The following is a 27,249-nucleotide window of genomic DNA, read 5'->3' as shown; positions in this document are numbered from 1 at the left end:
CTGATGTTTGAGTGACAACTGTTTTGGTTTTGGTTAATACTACTCTTTTTTTTTCTTTTTCTCTTCCAGATATAGTGGAATTTAAGAAAAGAAAAAGTAAAGTACCACTTTCAGACCTTGTGGTCTATAGGGCAGATGATGTAAAGGTCATCTGTTTCTGTGGCCTATGGTTAACCAGGGTGTCCAACCACCTTTACTTTTCCCTAACTAATGTCAGGTACCCATTAGAGCTGGGTGGATTCAAGAGGTGCCCAAAGATCCCAAAATTAAAAACCCCAGTCTTCAGCAGGATTCAAACCATGCACCCTGGTTCAGTAGCCAAGTGCTTTACCACTTAGCCACTGCACCTCCCATGGAATTTAAGACTGCTTAGTTATTCTTCCATTTTGGCAGTGTCAGATTTTTCTTCTCCTCTATTTGAAAGTGTGCTGGGACCCATTGAAGAACAGTTTTCTTGCTATTATTGTTGAGATTTATAAGAGCTGTCCTGACTTTTTTGATAGAGGAGGCATCAGATTTTTTTAAACATTAGAAAGAAATGTTTATTCATTAGAAAGTGCATCTGAGAGATCGCCAGTGGCAATTAAATTTTCTAATCTTTCTTAATTGAGCCATTTATTGAATAAGACAGCTCTTCTGTTACTGGTGGATTCTTAAGATGATCCATCTGTATAAATGACCCACTAGTTATTGGTTTATTAGATTTGTAGAAAAATCCACTGACATTAGTGCAAAGCCCAGCTGTTAGCTTTTATTCAGTTCTTAAAGGATGAAAAATGTGTCAACAAATTCTTATTTTGCAAAGACTTACCAACTACGACCAAAGGCGAAGATATTTTTAAGTGGTGAACGAAAACATTTTGCTATTCAAAGTACAGTGGAGACAAACTGTGTCAGCGTTTGCACCGATGGCTGTCCTTCCATGCAGAGAAATAGAAAAGGGATTCTTCACTCTTGTGCGTCAAGAAAATCCAAATGTATTAGTTGTTCACTGCATGATCCACAGAGAACCTCTTGCCTTCAAATATTTGATGTCTGTTCTGGATCAAGTGATTGAAGTTGTAAACTTCCTCAAATCTCGACCGCTTGCATTCTGACTTTCCTCAGAGCTTTGTGAAGCAATGGATTCAGACTACTAATGTCTCCTGTATCACACAAACGTTCGTTGGCTCTCCAGGGGAAAAGTGTTAAAGCGTGTCGTCCAACTCAAGGCTGAGCTGATTTCATTCTTGGAGGCTGAAAAAAAAAAGACTTTGGATTTTCTATTCATGACGAGATTTGGTAGGTTAAGGTGACATTTCTCTCTGATTTATTTGACAAATTAAATTCATTGAATTGAAGTCTTCAAGGACCATCGGAAACCATCATCATTGCATCCTCAAAACTAAAATCATTTGGTTAAAATTGATTGTCTTTGTGGCAAAGTAAAATCACGAAAGGACTGCTTTCCTACTTACAATGAATGTGCTTCAAATAAAGAAATCACCCCTGAAATTCTGGACACTTTGAAACACCTGCAGTCAGCATTGCAGCATTACTTCTCAACAGTTTGAAGTAATGAATATAAATGGGTCAGCTCTCCATTTGGAAACAATGAAGCTACAAATTTTACAACTAAAGAAGAAGAGCAGCTCAATGATTTAAAAAATGACGCAATTCTTAAGTCAAGTTTTCCGAGAAAGCTTGGATGTGTTTTGGATTTCAATCAACAAGTTATATCCTGTAATCAATTTAAAAGCAATCAAAATAATTCTTCCATTTACATCTTTATGGTTTTGTGAGTTTGGATTTTCAGCACTGACTGAAATCAAATCTAAGAAAAGAGAGACTTCTTACAATAGATGATGAAATGCGAGTTTGTTTGTCGACTTTGGAGCCTCGATTAGATTGCATTTGCTCTCAAAAACAGACACAACATTCACATTAAACATAATACTGAAAAACAGGCAAAATCTTTTTTTCTTTTTATTATAAAACATCTGTTGCTCTTCGTGGTGTGCCGCGAAATTTTTGTAGTTTGTTTACTGTGCCGGCAGACAAAAAAGTTTGAGAAACACTGGTCTAGAGCTAGATCAACATTGTTGTAACATATAATGTAGGCCTACATAGATTGTGATAGAGATCTACTCTCTACTCAAGCCTTCAAGGTCTAGTATTCTAGATGTAGATCTATGGCTACATAGATCATAGATATATTATATACAAAATCTGGATGATGTCTCAGATTAGAGCGTGACTAGATCTAGAGTCTAGCCTACATATTGCTTAGGCTTAGTAGGTCATTCTAGATCTCATCTAGACTCTATAGAATAGATCTAGAAAATCTAGATAACATCTAAAATCTACATCTCTCTGTTGCTGCATATTTTAAGCATATGAAACTTAATTTTTATCTAATAGATATAGCTAGATCTAGTCTTCACTTCTAGGTCACTTGATAAGATAAATAAATTTAGCTTTTATGTAGCACTACTTTCATGCTTATAGTTATAGCATGCTCAGAGCGCTATGGTCCAATCTCATTGGTGGACCGGAGGGGAGGGGTATCTGGGAGGTTTTCAGTGCTGCCTTTAGGCGCTCATTAAACACATCTCTGCACAAGATATATTTGGACTATAGTTACAGATAATAGTTACTTATTATTAGATACTAGTATTATATAGATCAGATCTAGCATCTAAACCAAAGAAAACTTTACTATCCAGTTTAGATCTAAGTCTAGGGCTGAAGACTTTAAAGTTTATTTTAGGACTAGGCTCATCAAGACTAGTAACTTGTTGATAAATCTAATGGTCCTAGATCTGTGTTTCTTTTACAACTTTCAAATGCTCTTTAAGATTTGAAGCTAATTACACCTTAGCTCAAACCTTTTGGCTGTTGCGGCTGAAGAAACTTCACTAGTCTCAATTGAATTTTTGGTGTAGACTAGGGTTCGGAATTTCTATATTTTTAGGATGCTTCGAAGTCCAACCAATTCTTTATATTACAAGAGTTCTACATCTATTATTAAAATGTTATTGCTATTTTTACTTTTGAAAATGTCTACAGGCTTACAAGAGTTTAGCAGCTTACAACCAGTTCCTAGATGGTTGGATTCAAGATGTTATGGCTTTTAAACCACTAGCAAAGGTAAGTAATAAATATTGTTATATTATAGTTAATATCTTGATATTCAAAGGTATTTACATGTATATGAGACCAATGTCTTGATATGTACATATATTTTAAATAATTTTTTTTTTCTTTTTAATAGGTCTTCACTCTCAGTGGTTAGCATGTACTGCAGCCCTGGATAGTAATAAGTCAAGATGGTATTATTCTATCAGCCCACTGTTCTTGTATAGTTGGACTTGGTGAGTCCTGCACTCATGTGGCAGACATGGATCCTTGAGTCAAATAACCTACTCACTGAAGCCCAGGCTGGCTTTAGAAAAGGCAGATCAACAGAAGATCAAATTGCCTTCATCACACAAGAAATAGAAGACGGCTTTCGAGAAAAGAAACCAACAACAATTGTGTGGGTTGACTTAGAAAAAGCATTTGACAAAGTCTGAGAACAAGGTCTCTTGCTCAAGCTAATCCAGCATCACATATCCCAAAGAATGTACAACTGGATAAAGGAATACCTAAATAATAGAAAAGCCTTAGTTTGCATGCAAGGACAAAGAAGCCACACAGTGGGTATAAAAAATGGCGTCCCCCAAGGAGGAGTCCTATCCCCAACACTTTTCCTAATATTCATAAACGATCTAAATCAAAACCTACCTAGAAAAGTTAAAAGCAGCATGTATGCAGATGACCTTGCCATAATTAGCACAGAAGAATATGTAGGAACATCGAAATTTCGATTACAAGATGCTCTTGATAAACTCAATAATTGGTCCAAAGACTGGGGCATGTCCATCAACACAAAAAAGACCACATATACCATATTCTCACTGTCAACAAAACAACAAACAATAAAATTAACATTAGATTTGGAAGCTTTAGAAGAAAAATGACAGCCCTACTTATCTTGGAGTCACCTATGACCCGAGACTAACCTGGAAAAACCAAATAGATAAAACACAGAGTAAAGGCATCCAGAGACTATCCCTCTTGAAAAAATTAGCTGGCACAGATTGGGGAGCTAATCACAACATCCTGAAAAAGACCTATACCAGTTATGTAAGACCTGTATGGTGCCACAGCATGGGGCTCAGCAGCCCAAACCAACCTAAGAAAAATAGACAAAGTTCAAAATATTGGTCAAAGGATAATGACAGGAGCAATCAAAACAACACCCATAAGATCTATGGAGGAAACTGCTGCCCTGATCTCTCTGGATGAAAGAAGAGAAATAAAAATCCTTTCCCAATTCACTAAATTGGAAACCTTTGAAAGGCACCCACTCAGAACAAAAATCCACAAAACTGGCACAAAAAACCGTCTCAAAAGGACCAATTTCATACAGGAATCTCTAAACCTAAAAAAGAAACACCAACTTGAAAAAATTACTCTGGAATCCTCAATACACTATAATGAATCTCTACCCTGGGACGAAAGCCCTCTTCCTACTATAAGGGACCATATTGAAAACATAAAAAGAAAATCTGATTACAGACCAACAGAGCTCAAGGAAATAGTGAACTGTTTTCTACATACCAATTACCCTAGCAATCAGTGGATCAGAGTTTACACGGATGGCTCATCCCATAAAGCCACCACAAATGGAGGAGCTGGAATACTTATCGAATGGCAAGATGGAGGAAAAGTAGAAAAATCCATTGCAACTGGAGAGTTCTCTGACAGTCACAGAGCAGAACGGGAAGCACTAGCACTAGCTGCTACCATGTTAGCAAATCATACAAGTTCCCCTCACAGTCAGATTGTCTTTCTAACAGACGTGAAAACAACCCTCCAAAGCTTGCAAAACTCTGATTCCCCTCATATTAAAAACCACAGAACAGCACTTACAAAGCTCAACAACAACAGCAAAAAAACTGTTTATTCAATGGATACCAGCTCACATACAACTAGCAGGAAATGAGAAGGCTGACACACTCGCCAAGAGTGGGAGAACAAACTCACAAGTAAACTCTGCACTCTATCCAGAAGAAATGAAGAAATTAATTGTAGATAAAATAAATGAGAAATGGACGAGCTCCCATCCAAATCACAAGAAAGATGACGCTTACTATAAGCTATCCCAACAAGACCAACGTCTAATCTTTCGACTCAGGACCGGACACAACGGAATGCGACAACACATGTTCTGGAAGCTCAAAATTGGAACCAGTGAAATCTGCCCATGTGGAATATCACCAGAAAATGCCAACCACGTCCTCCAAAACTGCTCTCTCTACCAAGAGGCCCGTATAAGACATTGGCCCCAAATCACCCCAATAGAAAGAAAACTATATGGAGAGCTCCCTGATTTGGAAACCACTGCGCAGTTCATCTCATGTACTGGTCTAGTCATATGAACACTCCAACATAACAATGAGAACGATGAAGAAGAAATGTGGCAGACACTTTATTTATGCTGGAAGCCAACACCAGGCTAAAAGAGAGTAAGACAGTTACAGGCTTGTTATCTTACTGGATAAATCCATCAGAGCTTAAAAAAGTTTTGCCAACTAAGGTTTCTGAGATTGACATCACCTCATTAAAAAACAAAAAGTTAAATTTGATTCTCTTGTGAACAACATCACTTCTAAAAATAAAAATTTAAAGGCTATTAAATCCAAAGAAACTATAAAGCTTAGTATAAATACTATTAATTCATTTATTGAAAGTAATGAGTTCCAATCAGATATTTTACTGTGTTGTGCTAATAGGAAGAATAGGTTTGTGCCTGTGCTTTAACGCTTCTAGGTCTCTCAATGAAAATTTCAAAACAGTCATTTATTACTGCCATCTTCCTGTCATAAGTACAAATAAATTTTTTGGGCCTGAGACTCTCCTTATTGGGCCAGAAAATCAAATTGGATATGTCGACATACATAACATCCAAAACAGTACACGAATATCTTAGATCAGGGGTGGGCAACCTTTTTGTATCGAGGGCCGCATTATTTTAAAAATTGGGAATGGCGGGCCGCATATTTATATACAACTTATAGAGACACTCTAAGCTAACTGTGTAGAATTTCTTTTAATTCATATTTACACTGTATTATATTCACGTTTCTTTTTTTTTCTCACACTTCACGTTAAGGAATTACAACAAGAGTTAGCAATTATTTAAACCAATTTTACGATTTTTTTTTTCAAATTGCTGTTGTCATTTTACATTAAAATATCCTGACAAATATACAGTTGTACTTAATGTGCAGTATTTTACTTTTTACACTCGTGCATGATGTTTCGGAACAGTGGAACTAGCTTACTAGTTTCTATCCTTGTGACTGCTGTCAAATTACAGTCAGTCAAAATTGACCAGTAGTAATGCTTGTTTAGTTTCCACAAAGGAAAAGGCTTGTTCACTGAATGAGACAATATATGTTCTGGAAGTTAAATGTCGGGACTAGAGAAACTTGCCCATCACCAGAGAATGCTGACCATGTCCTTCAATGGTGCATTCTAAATCAAGAGACCCGAACAAGACTTTGGCCCAAAAACCCTCCTAAAGAACAAAAACTAAAAAAACAAACAATTTTTATTTGTTACTACTAGGTCTAAATCTATTGACTAGATCTAGTGAAATCTAGTCTAGATTATTCTAGATCTACTTGATTATCTATCCTTTTCTAATTCTAGGGCTCTACTCTAGTCACACTAGATCTTGTATATAGTTCTAGATCTAAAATAATTTAAGAGTCTACTAGTACTAGTCTAGATCTATATCTAATAAGTCCTCTATGTCTAAGAACACAGATTATAATAATTATATTAGAGATTTAAATATTTATGTCTAAATCTATAGTCTATAACTATAATAGACTTATTAAGAACTAAATTTACATAATGATACATAGAAATCTAGAATCTAGAGATCTATCACCTTCTAAGTCTATTTCTAGATAGATCTAGAGTCTACTTCTAGATTAATCTAGAATCTAGATCTAGTTATCTAGTGCTAGCCCTACTTCTAGATCTAGATACTAATTTAGACTATGTAATAAGAAAAGTAGATCTAATAGCCTTATTTATGCCTTAGACTTACTGTGTCTAAGTCAAGTTAATTAATTAATTTAGGTCTAGATCTTTAATAACGTTTTGTTTTTTTTAAATCCTTTTGAAAGTTTCTTAGATTACTTAGACTAAGTCTTCAAACCAGTTCAAGGAGTTAGTCACCGTCAGTTAGTGTTAGAATTAGAATAGTCAGATCTAATCATCTATTTGATCTATCAAATCAATCAAATCATCTAAAATCTAAAAAACAATCTAGACTAGATTAGATCTATTGAAATCTATTCATTCTAATCTAAATCTAGTCTAGATTTTAGATCTAGAAGTCTAGTGACCTAGACCTATCTAGTAGCCTAGAGTCTAGACTAAGACTAGATTCTAGATTGTCTAGATGATGATGATAGATCTAGAATCTAGTAGAGTACTGTAGTAGAGCCATTGTCGTGAAAAGAAAGGGATTTGAATGGAATATTTGGCTAATTAGCACTTACTAGATTCTAAGAATAGATCTAATTCTAATATCTAGACCTAGACTACTAGATCAGTAGATCTAGAGATCTAGAGTCTATGTCTAGAACTAGATCTAGATGTAGTCTTCAACCATTTCTTCGTAAATTTAGGACACACCGGGTCCGGAAGTAGATGAAATGTAAACAATAAACACAGACCTATATATATTTTATTTTGCACTCAGTATTTTCAATTCGCACTATTAATAAATAATGATAAAATGGCAATTTTTTTTTAGTGTCGGAATTCAGACTTGGCGGAACAAAAAATCGTGAATGCGGAACGGCGGAACATGTGAGCTTTTTTGATGATTTTGTGGGCCGTTTCCGCATAATGCGGGACTATAGGCATGTCTGCTGTAGGTGTCAGCAGGCCGCATAAAACATTCCGCTGGGCCACATCCGGCCCCCATGCCGTAATTTGCCCACCCCTGTCTTAGATGCAGTTGTGGGATGAATTTTAAACATATCAGCTAATACATAGGCTGGTTTACCTAGAATATTTGAAATAATGTATGTTAAAAAAAATAATTTGTGTACATTCATAATTATAGTAGTTAAATTAAATTATATATAAATATGTGTAAATGTGAGACAGTGTATTTTTTTTTGTACCTGTATTATATCCAAGCTATCCAATGAGAAATATTTATATAATTTAATATATAGATATATTTATTCAAATCATAATATGCATTCATTTATTTGTGGAAATAAAAGAAATGAATTGAAGTATTGTTTGTATATTAATTATTATTATCTTATCTATTAGTATGAAAATTGTAGATCTATTCATTCAAAAGAGGCCCTTAGTGAAACCTGCAGTACCAGGTTCGAATCTCGTTAAAGACTGGTATTTTGAATTTTGGGATACCTCTGAGTCCAACCAGGTTTAATTGGTATTTGACATTAGTTGGGGAAAATTAAGGTGGTTGTTCATTGTGCTGGCCAAGACATCCTCGTTAACCGTGGTCCACAGAAACAGGTGACCTTTACATCATCTGCCTTATAGATTGTAAGGTCTTTAAAGTTAACTTGTTTATTAAAAAAACAAACATTTTATTTCAAGATCAATTCTTGTAACTATGTAACTGTTTGAATAACAATGGACGCCAAGAACTAGTTTTTTTTATAAAGTAGGCCTATCTTAGTTAGTAATTCAAATCAAGATGTCTGCCTGGTCATGCATTTTGTGTGATGGACTGTTCAGACTTACCGATGGTTCCGGGTTTAAACCCTGCCCATTCCCATCCCCTGTGGAAATCGGTTCTAAAAAGTTAAATCTAAATCTAATCTAGATTGAAAGATTTTAGTCAAGATTATTTTCATAATTTGCCTGTTCTGTATTATGCATACAACAAAAGAAACAATGAAGTTAATTTTAAATAATAAATCAAAATATTTAGAAAAACAACTTGCCTTAAATTTTCTTCTTTACTGCTTGTTTTTTTAATATGTAGTTTTCAAGTCCTTCCTGTTACTCAAAAGAGCTGGTTTTATTAATCTGTATGTGGCTCTGTTCCAAAAGCAATATAATGAAGCCAGCTATGCATCTTCATCTGAAAAATATAAAATGTGATGAATGTTTTTGTGCCAGTTTTTAGTTTAGAATTTATAACTCTGCAATAGTTTAACTTATTAAAAAAATGAAAACACCTGCGGACTCCTCAGCTATTGGGCGATAAAATTAAATTTGACTCTTTTTTCCATATCAGCTATTAAATTTATAATTCAAGTCAACTTGCGGTAGGGGTCGAACCTAATCAGCGAACGCAATTCTCGCGGGAGTCATAATGAGCGAAGGCCGTTAAAAATAGCATGTTAAAATATAGGAAATTATGCTTCAGTTAGTTCTATCATCTAACTTCTTCCATGAAGCATTATAACTATTGTCCTCCTTGTCGCATAAAGCCTAAATTTGTTTTCACTTTCTCGTGCTCCACATCTCCTTTCTCTGCTTGGAACTGATGTCTATATAGCCTACGAAACTTGCGATCAATTTTTTTTCTTAAAAGAAATAAAGAAACTACAAAATTCTATCATGCCACCTTCCTACAGGCTACTCCACGTCGTACTACTCTCCATTTCGTAAACTCTCGTTACTGCAACTATTTTTTTTAAGAACTTATGTTCAGTGCACTTAATCACCATCAACTCAATCCCCCACACACACACACGCTGATTGACCCAAAGGCAGATCCCGAATGCGATGGGTTGATGATGTATGGAGACAGATCTACAACAGCTTGGGTTTCGGGCATGGAGACGAAAGGCTCAGGAGTGATCTTGTAATTTTATAAATGTATATTATATGGTAACTCTTATATTTATTACTAAATATATAGTTCGCGTTGAATTCTGCACTTCTTTTAAACATTTATACACATATTAATCTCATTAATTAGTAACAAGAGGTTAACCAGACAGTTAAAAAAAAAGGAGGAGGGCAAAACAGAGGTACCCCTCCCCCCGTATAAGCGCTGTTAAGATCAACTGAAGCGTCATTTCACCCTCACTGGCATAGAGGAAAGTAGCTGCCAGCATATGACCTCTGAGAGACTGTTGGAGAGCTGCGAGTCAAACATTTTAGACGGAAAGAAAATGCAGGAAAATATGCTGGTCGCAACTGGGCGTAGTCATGTGAAACACGTAGTGATGCACTCATCTTTAATCTTCGAAATCGAAGACGTTGGGTTAAGGTTAAAAATAGGCCTATTATTTTAATATTTCAGTTTACAAACAATAACAATAGATAAGACAAAAAGAAAAACAGATTAAATCAGTAACTAAATTATTATTAATGGCTTTTTAAGCTTATAATAGGGGTTTCGCTGAATAGGTTTTCAGTTAAAAAGGTCATTTTGAGCGAACACCCCATAATATTTTTTTTTCAACGGAATGAATAGCCTTAGCTATTCTAGCTAACTATTTCCTAGTCAATTTAGAAGCATAATATGCAAATCGCCTTAAGTTCGGACTATTCTCGTTTATCCGGAAATGTTTTGAGAATGAAATTTCCATACATGTCAACTTTGACCTTTAGCTACGCTTTATTTTATGAGGGAAAACAAAAGTGAATATGTGGGAAATGTAGAAAAATGTCTTTGTAACACCATTTTATTAGTTCTGCAGTTACTTTTGAAATACATAAGAATGGATAAAAAATACCGGGAGGTGTTCCCTTTGTATGCCATTTCGCTGATGGGCCTTTCCTATAGATCTAGATCAGATCTTGTACTACAACTTGTAGTAGTTATACTTATAGATCTAGTAGTGAAATCAGATCCACTGAAAGCGAACTGTAATTTTCTGTTGATAATCTAGATAAATCTATAGATCTAGAATTAGATCACATGTGTATTGCAAGCTTTGATAGGCTTTACTTTTCTAATTATTTCTAAGTTTTGATTGAGAGGCATCAGTTATGGCAAGGACTAAGGATAATTTGTTTAGTTGATCATCGACGTCAATTCAATTGCCACATTAAATTTAATAGCCCGAAATAAGGCCTCTCTGACTACTCTGAGTCTCTCAGCCAATGAGCCAAGCCTGCCGGCTAAGTCTTGGTCTTAAAAGTTCTAGATCTAGAATTACAAATCTACAAGGTCTATTTATTTTTAAGTTTTTTGCCTACATATAGTCTAGATTTAGAAGTTGAATAATAAGTCAACACGTAGTGTACAGAAAACTTTATCAGCAGTCGTCAATCGAACGTAAACCAATATTGGCAATATGGTTGTTTATACTGATAAGGGCGGAACCCAAATACCGGAAATATCCAAATGTCAGAAATATACGATACTAGATCTATAAATAAATATTAGGAGATTATAAGACTTGTCTTTGAAAATCCAGATATCTCTTAAACTGTCGCTTCTATTTATGTGAAATTTCGTACACAGGTTTCTTTTACCTCCTAGATGCTTACTAAGAATGGGTTTCGATAGAATAAAAACGTTGGGACCACAATTTGCGAAAAACCACAGGCTTGCTATCAAAGCTTTGTATTTTATTATTGGTATTTCCCAAATCAACTTAATAAGGAAATTATAAGGCTTGTCTCCGAAAATCAAGATATCTCTTAAACTGTCGCTTCTATTTAAGTGAAATTTAGTACACAGGTTCCTTTTATCTCCTAGATGCTTACTAAGAACGGGTTTCGATAGAATCAAAACGTTGGGACCACAATTTGCGAAAAACCACAGGCTTGCTATCAAAGCTTTGTATTTTATTATTGGTATTTCCCAAATCAACTTAAGGAAATTATAAGGCTTGTCTCCTAAAATCAAGATATCTCTTAAACAGTCGCTTCTATTCAAGTCAAATCTAGTACACAGGTTCCTTTTACCTCCTAGATGCTTATTAAGAACGGGTTTCGATAGAATCAAAACGTTGGGACCACAATTTGCGAAAAACCACAGGCTTGATATCAAAGCTTTGTATTTTATTATTGGTATTTCCCAAATCAACTTAAGGAAATTATAAGGCTTGTCTCCTAAAATCAAGATATCTCTTAAACTGTCGCTTCTATTCAAGTGAAATCTAGTACACATGTTCCTTTTACCTCCTAGATGCTTATTAAGAACGGGTTTCGATAGAATCAAAACGTTGGGACCACAATTTGCGAAAAACCATAGGCTTGCTATCAAAGCTTTGTATTTTATTATTGGTATTTCCCAAATCAACTTAATAAGGAAATTTTAAGGCTTGTCTCCGAAAATCAAGATATCTCTTAAACTGTCGCTTCTATTCAAGTGAAATTTAGTACACAGGTTCCTTTTATCTCCTAGATGCTTACTAAGAACGGGTTTCGGTAGAATCAAAACGTTGGGACCACAATTTGCGAAAAACCACAGGCTTGCTATCAAAGCTTTGTATTTTATTATTGGTATTTCCCAAATCAACTTAAGGAAATTATAAGGCTTGTCTCCTAAAATCAAGATATCTCTTAAACTGTCGCTTCTATTCAAGTGAAATCTAGTACACAGGTTCCTTTTACCTCCTAGATGCTTATTAAGAACGGGTTTCGATAGAATAAAAACGTTGGGACCACAATTTGCGAAAAACCACAGGCTTGCTATCAAAGCTTTGTATTTTATTATTGGTATTTCCCAAATCAACTTAATAGGGAAATTATAAGGCTTGTATCCGAAAATCAAGATATCTCTTAAACTGTCGCTTCTATTCAAGTGAAATTTATTACACAGGTTCCTTTTACCTCCTAGATGCTTACTAAGAACGGGTTTCGATAGAATCAAAACGTTGGGACCACAATTTGCGAAAAACCACAGGCTTGCTATCAAAGATTTGTATTTTATTATTGGTATTTCCCAAATCAACTTAAGGAAATTATAAGGCTTGTCTCCGAAAATCAAGATATCTCTTAAACTGTCGCTTCTATTCAAGTGAAATTTATTACACAGGTTCATTTTACCTCCTAGATGCTTATTAAGAACGGGTTTCGATAGAATCAAAACGTTGGGACCACAATTTGCGAAAAACCATAGGCTTGCTATCAAAGCTTTGTATTTTATTATTGGTATTTCCCAAATCAACTTAATAAGGAAATTTTAAGGCTTGTCTCCGAAAATCAAGATATCTCTTAAACTGTCGCTTCTATTCAAGTGAAATTTAGTACACAGGTTCCTTTTACCTCCTAGATGCTTACTAAGAACGGGTTTCGATAGAATCAAAACGTTGGGACCACAATTTGCGAAAAACCACAGGCTTGCTATCAAAGCTTTGTATTTTATTATTGGTATTTCCCAAATCAACTTAAGGAAATTATAAGGCTTGTCTCCTAAAATCAAGATATCTCTTAAACTGTCGCTTCTATTCAAGTGAAATCTAGTACACAGGTTCCTTTTACCTCCTAGATGCTTATTAAGAACGGGTTTCGATAGAATAAAAACGTTGGGACCACAATTTGCGAAAAACCACAGGCTTGCTATCAAAGCTTTGTATTTTATTATTGGTATTTCCCAAATCAACTTAATAGGGAAATTATAAGGCTTGTCTCCGAAAATCAAGATATCTCTTAAACTGTCGCTTCTATTCAAGTGAAATTTAGTACACAGGTTCCTTTTATCTCCTAGATGCTTACTAAGAACGGGTTTCGATAGAATAAAAACGTTGGGACCACAATTTGCGAAAAACCACAGGCTTGCTATCAAAGCTTTGTATTTTATTATTGGTATTTCCCAAGTCAACTTAAGGAGATTATAAGGCTTGTATCCGAAAATCAAGATATCTCTTAAACTGTCGCTTCTATTCAAGTGAAATTTATTACACAGGTTCCTTTTACCTCCTAGATGCTTACTAAGAACGGGTTTCGATAGAATCAAAACGTTGGGACCACAATTTGCGAAAAACCACAGGCTTGCTATCAAAGATTTGTATTTTATTATTGGTATTTCCCAAATCAACTTAAGGAAATTATAAGGCTTGTCTCCGAAAATCAAGATATCTCTTAAACTGTCGCTTCTATTCAAGTGAAATTTATTACACAGGTTCCTTTTACCTCCTAGATGCTTATTAAGAACGGGTTTCGATAGAATCAAAACGTTGGGACCACAATTTGCGAAAAACCACAGGCTTGCTATCAAAGCTTTGTATTTTATTATTGGTATTTCCCAAATCAACTTAAGGAAATTATAAGGCTTGTCTCCTAAAATCAAGATATCTCTTAAACTGTCGCTTCTATTCAAGTGAAATTTAGTACACAGGTTCCTTTTACCTCCTAGATGCTTACTAAGAACGGGTTTCGATAGAATCAAAACGTTGGGACCACAATTTGTGAAAAACCACAGGCTTGCTATCAAAGCTTTGTATTTTATTATTGGTATTTCCCAAATCAACTTAAGGAGATTATAAGGCTTGTATCCGAAAATCAAGATATCTCTTAAACTGTCGCTTCTATTCAAGTGAAATTTATTACACAGGTTCCTTTTACCTCCTAGATGCTTATTAAGAACGGGTTTCGATAGAATAAAAACGTTGGGACCACAATTTGCGAAAAACCACAGGCTTGCTATCAAAGCTTTGTATTTTATTATTGGTATTTCCCAAGTCAACTTAAGGAGATTATAAGGCTTGTCTCCGAAAATCAAGATATCTCTTAAACTGTCGCTTCTATTTAAGTGAAATTTAGTACACAGGTTCCTTTTACCTCCTAGATGCTTATTAAGAACGGGTTTCGATAGAATAAAAACGTTGGGACCACAATTTGCGAAAAATCATAGGCTTGCTATCAAAGCTTTGTATTTTATTATTGGTATTTCCCAAATCAACTTAATAAGGAAATTATAAGGCTTGTCTCCTAAAATCAAGATATCTCTTAAACTGTCGCTTCTATTCAAGTGAAATTTAGTACACAGGTTCCTTTTACCTCCTAGATGCTTACTAAGAACGGGTTTCGATAGAATAAAAACGTTGGGACCACAATTTGCGAAAAACCACAATTTGCTATCAAAGCTTTGTATTTTATTATTGGTATTTCCCAAATCAACTTAAGGAAATTATAAGGCTTGTCTCCTAAAATCAAGATATCTCTTAAACTGTCGCTTCTATTCAAGTGAAATTTAGTACACAGGTTCCTTTTACCTCCTAGATGCTTACTAAGAACGGGTTTCGATAGAATCAAAACGTTGGGACCACAATTTGCGAAAAACCACAGGCTTGCTATCAAAGCTTTGTATTTTATTATTGGTATTTCCCAAATCAACTTAAGGAGATTATAAGGCTTTTGTCCGAAAATCAAGATATCTCTTAAACTGTCGGTTTTATTCAAGTGAAATTTATTACACAGGTTCCTTTTACCTCCTAGATGCTTACTAAGAACGGGTTTCGATAGAATCAAAACGTTGGGACCACAATTTGCGAAAAACCACAGACTTGCTATCAAAGCTTTGTATTTTATTATTGGTATTTCCAAAACAACTTAATAAGGAAATTATAAGGCTTGTCTCCGAAAATCAAGATATCTCTTAAACTGTCGCTTCTATTCATGTGAGATTTAGTACACAGGTTCCTTTTACCTCCTAGATGCTTACTAAGAACGGGTTTTGATAGAATAAAAACGTTGGGACCACCATTTGCGAAAAACCGTAGGCTTGCTATGAAAGCTATGTATTTTATTTTTGATATTTCCCAATCAACTTAATAAGGAAATTATAAAGCTTGTCTTCGAAAACCAAGAAATCTCTTACATTGTCGCACCTATTAAAAAGAAATTTCTTGCACAGGTTCTTTTTACCTCCTAGATGCTTAGTAAGAACAGTTGTTGACAGATTCGAAATCTTGGAACAACCTATAGTGATAATCTGCAGGCTTGCTTTAAAGCTTTTGTATTTTATTTTTGGTATTTCCCGAATGATCTTAATTAAGGACTTAATAAGGCTTGTCTTCGAATCAAGAAATTTCTTAAATTAATTGTTGTTTGTAATCCATTTTTTTTATGATTGCTTTTTCGGAATCGACTTTTTTGTAATGACTGTTTTGAATCGGACCTATGTTTTGTTTTTTTTTGTTTTTTGTTTTTTTGTGGTTACTTAGAATCAACTTCTACTCTTTTGGTGGTGGCTGATTGAATAGACTTGTGCATTTTTCATAGCCGCTGCTTGGACTATATATGAACATTATTCGTAGTTTCTGTTTTGAATCGACCTGTTTGTTATTTGTAGTGGCTATTTGAAATCGGCTTGTGCTTTTTTTTTTTTGGGATGGATCTTTAAAATCGGACTTCTGCGTATTTAAGGGGGATGCACAGTGAGAAAACATCGATCTAGGTAAAAAATATCGATATTTTAAAATTAATTGATTTTAATAGTTTAAAATGTCTAGAAAACGAATTCCCTATCAGAATACTAAAAAAACTGCGCTTTATACATCAATTTTGTATTTTAAAAGTAGATGTATAAGCAAAATTTTGATGTTTTGGTTAAAAATCAACATTTTGTAAGCTAAAGTTGATAAGCTAATGTACGCTCTTTTCCCTAACAGATGGTATCGATACAAAGGTCTACTTTTCTAGTTCCGATTATGAGCATGGTTTCTCATTCTATAAATATAAACTTTCAAAATACGTCACTACCTCTTATTTTTTCCTATATCCTCATATACACACCCACTAAGCCATATTTACGCATGCGCACTATCAAAGCTTCATTGGTAACTGTATGACAACAAAATTTGCACGCATGCGCACATGACGTAACCGGTCCTTCTTCTGTAAACAAAGCTTCCTTCACATCAACACTCGATTCATTATTCAAACTCAGAAATGCCAACAAAAGGTTATATGTTTGGAAAGAAAAAACGTTACTGTAAGCCCAGAGGAAGACATGCTTCAAAGACAAATGCATAATTACAAAGGTAAGTCTATATCTAGAGTTTTTTTTATTTACTGGACCAGCGTGTGCTTGCACATAAAATACACTGCAGTATACCGTCATACAGAGATAATGAAACCTTTGCTTCATCAATCTTTCAATCTTTGAATTCGACAAACGCAACGTGTTAATCATATCAATGAATCACATCTAGATCTATATATAGATCTAGACATTAAATAAATGTCATGAAAGTGATTGCAAACATAGAGATCTATCCTTTTTTAGATCTAGTATAGATTAGATTAGGGACATAGATCACATTAGAACTAGAATGACTAGATTTAGATGATATTCTAGATTGACTAGATCTAGATTCTAAATCTAGATTATCATGTAGTTGTAGGACTTCAACTTGGTCTTTTTTTTTAAAGATCTAATACATATATCAAGGTTCGTACGCGGTCTGGAAAAAGTCTGGAATTTCAAAATTCAGATTTCAGTCTTAAAAAAGTCTGGAAAATTGCTACTTTTCGAGGCAATTTTGTTAAATGTCTGGAAAAAAGTCTGGAATTTGAAAAAAATTAATCCGATGTCATTCAGCCCTCAGGCGCCGTAACCGGTAAAACGCTAGGCTGCTAGATCTAGTTGGGCATAGAGGCTTCCATTAATAGGCCTACTAGAATTTACTAGATCTATCTATTGTGAAAGCACACGCAATCCACAGCATGTCGGTGAAATGCCAGCCAATTTCTAGACGGTGTACTGTAGACTTAAATCAGATTTAGTAATAGATCTAGTCCTAGACTAGTAACTAGTTTATTATGACTGCTGTTATCTTATATAATACAGACGTTACTTCAAAAAAGATGATGATTAGAAGATGTTATGCTATATTATCTAGATGGTCGATCAAATTTCAGTTAAGCTACCAAAGGTCGGGAAGTTTTTGGCCTAGATTTATTTATGCATGGGCGAAACTCTCCCCCCCCCCCCCACACCTTTTAAATAAAGAAAACAAATATATCTCGTTAATGGCGTCAATATAGAATATATATAGAGAGAGAGAGTCTAGATCTAGATTTTGAGTCTAAACCAAAAATATTTGGCAACAAGAATGACTTAATAGATCTAGGTCTACTACTAGATTTAAAAGTCTCGATCTATTCGCGACTTAGTTTACTAGATCTAGGTCTACTACTAGATTTAGTCTCGATCTATGACTATGCACGACTTTTATTACTAGATCTATATCTGTTCTAAGTCTACTAGATCTACTAAATTCTAAATTCTACTAGACTAGATTACTAGATTTAGTCTCGATCTATGCGCCACTTCTTAATAGATCAAGGTTTTCTACTAGCCTAATGTTAGCCTCGATCTATGTGTGATTACCCCCCCCCCCCCCCCCATTAAATAAAGAAAACAAATTATATTATAATATATCTAGTCAACATAGAATATGCCTATAAGATCGGTAAAACTTCCCATCGAAGGCCCCTAGTTTTTTAGGTTAATTATTTGGCAGCTGTCTATGCGCACTTGAGTCTAAACTAAAAGACTAGGCCTTTAGAATGACTTCCATTACTAGGTCTAGAATTAGATTTAGTCTTCATCTATGCGCGAATTAGATTACTAGATCTAGGTCTACTACTAGATTTAGTACCTAATTTAGTCTTGATCTATGCGCGATTTCCCCCCCCCCCCCTCTCCCCAGTTAAATAAAGAAAACAAGTTATATTGTATCTAGTCAACATAGAATATAGATCTAGATCTTAGTCTAAACTAAAAGATAAAAGACTAGAGCACAAGAATGACTTAGATTACTAGGTCTGCAACTAGATTTAGTCTCGATCTATGCACGATTACCCCCCCCCCCTTTTTTTTTCCCCAAATCTATTCAATGTAGAATATAGATCTTGAGTCTAAACTCAAAAACTAAAAAGACTTAGAATACTAGATCTACTACTAGATTTAGTCTTGATCTAAGTCTAGATTTATATCTAGCATACTTAGCATATAGATCTATAATTATAATCTAGTATGGTTATGATATAGATTTAGATCTAGATATCAATATTATCAATTTTTACCCTGTTAAAAAAAACAAGTCAGTATTCACATAGGCATAGGCCTATTGTGAATTAGACACAAGTAAGCCACTACTACAAATTAAATTTCAAGTTCAATACAGTTAATCTATCTCTAGATCTTTATTTAAAATTATCTCCTCCAATAGAATTATAGGCCTACTAGAGTTAGGCCCTCTAACCTAGGCTAGTCTAAATAAGTCTTTACTTTTTAACTAGTGTCTAATGTTTAAGCCACTAAATATCTATATAAAAATTATAAAACTATTGGACTAGTTATGAGATTAAGAATAAGATTTTACAACTAAGTTAGGCCTATTAAACTATATAGGGCCTATTAAATTTCCCAAGTCTAAGTGCTACAAGATTAGTGACTTTTTTCCCCCCTCGTATCGTATGTTCCTTAATAATTGAAAATTATTATTACACCCTAGTCCAAACCTCCCACAGTACGACAGGGGTTAGTTATTGGCAGGGTTTGAACCCAAGATCACAAATACAGCAGTCCAGAGCACATATGGCATGCTCAGGTAGCCATCCTTTTTACTGTTAGTAAGTCTGGAAAACATAAGATAAATGTCTGGAAAATGTCTGGAATTCATTTTCACAAAAGTTGTATGAACCATGATATATAGATCTACATGTAACATGTCTCTTTACATTTTTTACTTTTGATGATTAATACAATATATGATTACTAAAATGCATTATAAAATTTAAAATAATCTTCATGTTGTACATAAAGAGATGTGACGTGTACTTTCATACTATTGAATTTTTTTTTAAAGAACCTCTAATTTTTTTTTATTTGTTTGCAGCTCTGTTTTGGATACAGCTGGATCTGAATCAGCAACAACGTAGCCTGCAAGTGCAGCTGAATGAAAAATAATTCTAACTGCAATTACTAACGCTGATAACACCAATAAGAGGCTGCCTGAAGATTTCATATACGTCATGATGAATTCAATGGAATTGACCACAGTATATAATATTTTCCAGCACAGGCATTCGCCGTCTACGGAAAGAGGCGACTGAACGTCGATTGACATTTGTGAGATATATCATTAGTGTCAATGTGTAATGCTGAGTTCTTGCTTCCTGAAGTACTCTAGACACGTGACAAGACGAATATTATAAACTAACTGAAGCTCGTTTCAGCAGACAAACATGAAGTTTATTTTACTACAATAATAATGAACTGCACTCCTTGTTATTGCTACAAGTCAAGAAATAATAAACAATCCTATCCGCATAGCAGCGGTATCAAATGTATCAATCACGTCCGCATCTCAGCGGGTAACAATAAGAACAATTACTACTAGCGACACTGGAGCTTCAACTATAGATATCCATTGAAATACGAATACCTTAATATTCAATAAGCGCATAATGAAATCAACTCTCAAATAATATTAATCAACAATCATTAGTCCATCGACTTTCATCCTATATACATATATATACACCAGTCCAGGAAGCAACGTCCAACCTTCCTGGACCGGGAGCAAAACCTTACTGACTTGACTTGACTGAACTCAAAGTCAACTTTATTCATTCTACTTCCTGTTTTCTACATCAGGAATTCCACGTGTCTTTTAAACTCTTAACATGACGTGAACTTTAGATCATGCAATATCAACTAAGACTGTGACAATTAGACAAGACGAAACATGTTTACTTAAGTCATCCTTAACACGAAAGCCGAAAAGAGGAGCGCAAAAACATGCCGTCAACGTTTAATCATGGTGTCACACCGATTCAAGAGGAAAGTGTAACGGACTTAGGTTAGTTCTTTGAGGGGCTATTTAAATGCCCCAATTGTATATTGTCAAGAGAGGGGTATGTGAAAAGTGAAATTGTGTGTGTGTGTTTGTTTATTTTATTAGTTGAGTTGTACATTGTTTTTAGCACGGGGTTTTTCAAAGGGGGGGGGGGGAGGGGACAATAAGGTTTCCTGTGGTCCGTCTAGTCAGAAAGCTGACCTTGTCTAAGTAGGGTGTTGGTGATTGTTTTTCGGTTATTATGCCTAGAGTAAGGAGATGTTATATTATTATTCTTGCTATGTGCGTACTGAATATTTGGGGTAATGCTATGATGTGTCATGATACCCTTATGTAATATATTATATTATAGGCCTATATTATATTGTTTGCAGTAAATAAATACTAATTTTCTACTCCTTCGTTGAGTGTAGGCTACTTTATAATACTTGTACGCTTGTAGAGAACTACAGTTTGGGCATAAATTAGCTCTCAAAGAACTAACCTAAGTCCGTTACAGAAAGTAGCTGTGGAGAAAGCTTGCAGCCCTATGTGTCGAATAGCGCGCGAGCGCTTATGTCAATGTGTTTCTCAACATTTTGCATTAATGAAATGTTACTTTTGCCACTCAACTGATCAGATAATTTGTTAAGGGGGAGCGCCTTAATCTCACTCAGAGTTGTCTGGGGGGGGGGGATCCCCACGTGCCAAACGTTTTTCTACATTTCTGAGCTTCATAATCTCTTTCCCGTGGCGTGTACAACGTAATATTTTTCTCATAATAGGAAAATTACTAGTCAAATCAAACTGAATTCAGAAAGTTTAGTACATGCTGATTCTAAAATGTGAGAAACATTCGAGGTAGAAATTTGTATTTTTAAAAGTTGTTTTTTTGGGAAAGTGCATTTTCCCGACTTCCCCCTGATGGGTGCCACCCGGTGCGGCTTTGCACCCCACGCCTCTCCCCATAGTGACGCCACTGACTGGATTTAAACATGAAATGCGTAGGACGTATTTATCTTCTCTTTTGAAGTTATGTCTGTAATCTATATATATTTAAGCTTTAAATGCATGTGAAAATATTAGAGTTAGTAAGGAAGATAAAGTGAAGTAGATTGTAAATTAAAAGAAAATGTTTTTGTAAAATAAAATATTGTATTGTCTTCATCACCTCATATCTGAACACAATATCATAATAAAGAATAAACAAGATGTGCTTTAATAGGTTTGGTTATTGACCTCAAAACAAATTTAAATAATAAACAGGTGTAGATTCGACTGATGAGATATCGATGGACTAATATAATTGGCTGTCAAGTAAAAAGTTAATTAATTACAGTTATGATTGGCTTATTCTACGACGTTAAATTATTAGGCTACCAACGCAGTTTGAACAGCACTCAGAGAAAATTATTTTCAAGCTCTTCTTAGTTATTTTTGATACTCTCTCTTGGAAGAGCTTAGGGCAGCATGATACACAAGGTAAAAGTAGACCTAATGTGTTGCTAAACTAATTATCACATTTATTTTCATTAGTTTGGATTAGTCATGTCATTAAATTTGTAAAATATCTAGACTTACAATAGTAAATCTGTGCGATTAGAGATACTGTTAGTACTTGCTTTTTGTTTAGCGCAATTTCATGCTTTTAAATTTTGTAATAGCTATGATCCTATCACTTTTCTGCACCGGTTGGGGGAGAAATAAGGGTTTATCTGGCTGAAAGTTACCATGATAGTTTTTTTTTTTTAATGTACTTTATTTTTAAAAATTTTACAACTTGAATTTGGACTTGAGGGCTCAAGCAATTACACTAACTACTGTGCCAGCGAAGTGCTTATGAACATAGAAGGTTTCATAACTATCTACTGTTTCAAATTTTTAAGCGATTGCCTAATTCTCTGCACAAATTATAAAGGGGACTAATTCAGCATATGCTGCTGAGTCCTGCACGGTTAGCTTAGTACAACATAGGAAAATGGCGGGGGTTCCTGGTGTACTCGGCCATGCATTCTTGTCCATGCGCCCGGAGTGCCAGATATATCGGAAAAGCAATGTTTTATATAGACATTGACTTGGACCTCTACCAGACAGAACGGTTTGTTCAGGCAGGCTTATACGCCTAGAGTTCGAAGAGCCTTCGGCTCAAAACTCCTTTGACAATCAAACGTAGATCCCGAGCTTGCTTATATCAGGAGATTTGTATGAGTTTTCAAAAGATTTTTATTAATTTCCGGATATTTCTAGAACTTTTTCGTATGTTTAGCAATTTCCAGGAGCTCCTGGTAAATCAGGAGGCCGCGGAAAATTTGTTATGTTATAAAATGGTTTAATTTAATAATGTATACACCTAGAATTGGTGCGGGTCCCACTGCGGTCGTATAGGTTGCAGTGGCCTAAGGCCGGCCCTGCAAAATAGCGGCGTATGTTACGCCGCCGGTCGACTAGTTTTATATATTAGTAAAAGTTAACAGTTCGCCAACAGCTATGGGGCACAACGACCGACCGCTTAAAAATCCCGAAATTAAAAAATCTCAGTCTTCACCAAGACTCGAACCCAGGACCCCAGGCTTTGAAATCAAGCACTTAACCACTCAACTATAGCGCAACCGGATATGTTACTTATGTGTAATTACTTCATTGATTGCTTACTAGTCCACCTGATAGACACACCATACACACCCAGTCTTACATAAAGTAACTAATCTTTTACAGACCAGTGTAACAAACCGTGTTAGTTATTATAATGGTAGGGCTAAATTCATAGTTGCACGAGATTGTAAGATCCTGGTCAACAGGTCCAGGTGAATGTGTGTAAGGACAGATGAGAGAGCGAGTTGGTGACTGGGGCACAAATGAGAGAGTGCATATACTTTCAAGGGTTAGTTTAGACTATAGTTTGGGTTTGAGTAAGTCGAGAGCTTATTAGTAGGAAAGTCTTATCGTAGATAGTCTTTGTTGGTGAGCGTTGTATTTTCTTTTGCGTTTATCTGCGTACGGGACGTACTACTTAATACGTAAATACGTAGAATAGTTAATAAAGTGTTTCATTAACTATAAAGTTCTGAGATGTCTATTTAAAGAGTAGCCTATGTTCATAGGGCCGGATTTAGGACAGGACATGGTGGAGCGACTGCCCCAGTGAATCCACAAGAAAGGGGCCTCCACAAGATTTTAAGTCTCAAAATTTTGACGTTTCAGCCACTTTTATGTTTGTTGTTTTTTGTTTCGAACATTTTTTCCGACAAAACTTTAAATTTTACGATTGACAAGAAAGAAGTGTATGTGTATGCTTGTATCATGCTTACAACTTAGAAATGCAGTTTCGAATCTCTACGGCAGTGCGTCAAACCAGGACCTTACCCTCCACAAACTCAAAGATAAATTAAATGTACCTTCTTTGTTTAACTAAAAAAATACAATAAAAATTTTGTTTAAGAGTCTATAAAGTATAAAGTAGAATAAATTTACAAGTAGGCCTACTTTGTTTCTTTCTTCCAAAACATGGCATATAGTTTTATTTTTAATAGTGGATTTTTTAATTTATGATTTTGAAAAAGTGTACGGGGCTCTACAAAATTTCTACCCCGGGGGCCTTCACATAGTTAAATTTAGCCCTGTATGTTCATGTTTCACTTTTACAAGTTAAGATGTTTCTGTCGTCAAGAAGCTAACTAAGGCTTAGAGTCGCTTTCCAGTTACCCAACCCCCTAGACAATGACGTTTACAGCCAGGGCAACTCTTGAGATAGGCCAGTGGTTCTCAACCTTTTTAGTGCTGCAACCCCCTAATAAGATTCTCCACTAAGCATCGAACCCCAATCGTTCACGAACCAAGTTCAATCGCAATTGGCTAATGTTATAAAATCCTAATCGTAATGTCTATATTTGATATTAAACTGTTACTCAGCCCTGAGTTGTCAAGTTCTTTGAATTGGTTGTGTCGTGTGGTACAGTTTGCAGAGAATCTGGGTAGTGAGAAACGTTACAATATATATATCTTTGCCAGTGCTAAAAAGCCAAGCAGCTTAATGACTTATAAGTAGATTAGCAAAGTATAAAAGATATAATGAGAAACAAGGTAGTCTTAGACCAAGCTTAATTTAATGATTTAGATATAGTCTTTTTTTTTTCAAGACTTTGCAGCTACCTTTGTGTACAAATAAAATGACATTGTGCAAAATTTTGAACGCCAGAGTCTTTAGAAATGTGAATATGTTTATCTCCATGCATAGTGAAAACGAGAATGAATGAATTCTTGTGAATACAATAACATTGTGCTTATTTTTGTGTGAAATTAACAAATCTTTGGTAACGAAGTAATATTTTGTTTACACTACAGATGATTATATTGTGATTCGCCTCCTGTAACCATATTTTCTTCAAAGAGAATGTATGTTTAACTCTTATAAAATAATTGATTTAATAGAGAAAACTTTTTCAAAGTATTATTATAAAAATTAAAGTGATTTTACTGCTTAACAGTACTTTGTAGTTGGGCTTCTAAGATTGTAATTGATTAACTTTTAAGGCCCTTTTTTCATTGATCTTTTTATGGTCACTAATAGAAGTTGCTGTAAACTGGTATGCTCCTCCTGACATCCTCCAAAACTTAGTCAGTCATCATTGACACTTAAACATAACAATTCTCAATCTTATCATTGACACTAAGTCATTACCATTCTCAATCTAATCATTGACACTAAGACATTACCATTCTCAATCTAATCATTGACACTTAAACATAACAATTCTCAATCTTATCATTGACACTAAGTCATTACCATTCTCAATCTAATCATTGACACTAAGACAATACCATTCTCAATCTAATCATTGACACTAAGTCATTACCATTCTCAATCTAATCATTGACACTAAGACATTACCATTCTCAATCTAATCATTGACACGATGACATTACCATTCTCAATCTAATCATTGACACTAAGACATTACCATTCTCAATGTAATCATTGACACTAAGGCATTACCATTCTCAATCTAATCATTGACACTAAGTCATTACCATTCTCAATCTAATCAATGAGGTTAAGATGTTTCCATTCTCAATGTAATCATTGACACTAAGTCATTACCATTCTCAATGTAATCACAAACACTAAGTCATTACCATTCTCAATGTAATCATTGACACTAAGTCATTACCATTCTCAATCTAATCATTGACATAACATTCTCAATGTAATCAATGACACTAAGACATTACCATTCTCAATGTAATCATTGAACTAAGACATTACCATTCTCAATGTAATCATCGACACTAAGACATTACCATTCTCAATCTAATAATTGACACTAAAACATTACCATTCTCAATGTAATCATTGACACTAAGACATTACCATTCTCAATCTAATCATCGACACTAAGACATTACCATTCTCAATCTAATCATTGACACTAAGACATTACCATTCTCAATCTAATCATTGACACTAAGGCATTACCATTCTCAATGTAATCATTGACACTAAAAAATTACCATTCTTAATCTATAATTGACATAACATTCTCAATGTAATCATTGACACTATGACATTACCATTCTCAATGTAATCATTGACACTAAGGCATTACCATTCTCAATGTAATCATTGACACTAAAAAATTACCATTCTTAATCTAAAAATTGACATAACATTCTCAATGTAATCATTGACACTATGACATTACCATTCTCAATGTAATCATTGACACTATGACATTACCATTCTCAATCTAATCATTGACACTAGGACCTTCCATTCTTAATCTAATCATTGACACTAAGTCATTACCATTCTCAATCTAATCAATAAGGTTAAGATATTTCCATTCTCAATCTAATCATTGACACTAAGACATTACCATTCTCAATGTAATCATTGACACTAAAAAATTACCATTCTTAATCTATAATTGACATAACATTCTCAATGTAATCATTGACACTATGACATTACCATTCTCAATGTAATCATTGACACTAAGGCATTACCTTCTCAATGTACTCAATGTAATCATCGACACTAAGACATTACCATTCTCAATCTAATCATTGACATTAAGACATTACCATTCTCAATCTAATCATTGACACTAAGACCTTCCATTCTTAATCTAATCATTGACACTAAGTCCTTACCATTCTCAATCTAATCATTGACACTAAGTCATTACCATTCTCAATCTAATCAATGAGGTTAAGATGTTTCCATTCTCAATCTAATCATTGACACTAAGTCCTTACCATTCTCAATCTAATCATTGACACTAAGACATTACCATTCTCAATCTAATCAATGAGGTTACCATCCTCAATCTAATGATTGTCTCACTGTTATCATTGACACTAAGACATTACCATTCTCAATCTAATCATTGACACTAAGTCATTACCATTCTTAATCTAATCAATGAGGTTAAGATGTTTCCATTCTCAA

General features: G+C 34.7%; 1 protein-coding gene and 1 long non-coding RNA gene across 7 annotated transcripts in view; one reads left to right on the top strand and one right to left on the bottom strand.

Annotated features, from left to right (window-relative positions):
- Positions 1–27,249, bottom strand: part of LOC106061238 (uncharacterized) — a 75,024-nt gene that overhangs the window by 29,855 nt on the left and 17,920 nt on the right. For 4 of the 6 annotated variants that reach the window (XM_056016702.1, XM_056016706.1, XM_056016704.1 and 1 more), the window contains exons 1-2: positions 7,605–7,914; positions 812–1,236 (exon numbers count right to left, since the gene is read on the bottom strand). The exons of 1 other annotated variant lie outside the window; for it this stretch is intronic. The gene's annotated coding sequence lies outside the window, so the exon portion shown is untranslated. Of the gene's footprint in view, positions 1–811; positions 1,237–7,604; positions 7,915–27,249 lie in introns of those variants that run through there. One more of the 6 variants, XM_056016703.1, reaches the window with a different exon arrangement.
- LOC129923887 (uncharacterized) lies at positions 16,837–21,217 on the top strand. Its single transcript, XR_008775834.1, has 2 exons — positions 16,837–16,994; positions 19,860–21,217. It is a non-coding gene; the product is annotated as an uncharacterized LOC129923887 (long non-coding RNA).

The sequence above is a fragment of the Biomphalaria glabrata genome, chromosome 18 (genome assembly GCF_947242115.1).
Source record: "Biomphalaria glabrata chromosome 18, xgBioGlab47.1, whole genome shotgun sequence".
Lineage (NCBI taxonomy): Eukaryota > Metazoa > Mollusca > Gastropoda > Planorbidae > Biomphalaria > Biomphalaria glabrata.
The sequence above is the reverse complement of the archived record's forward strand: the minus strand, read 5'-3'. Positions and strand labels throughout refer to the sequence as shown.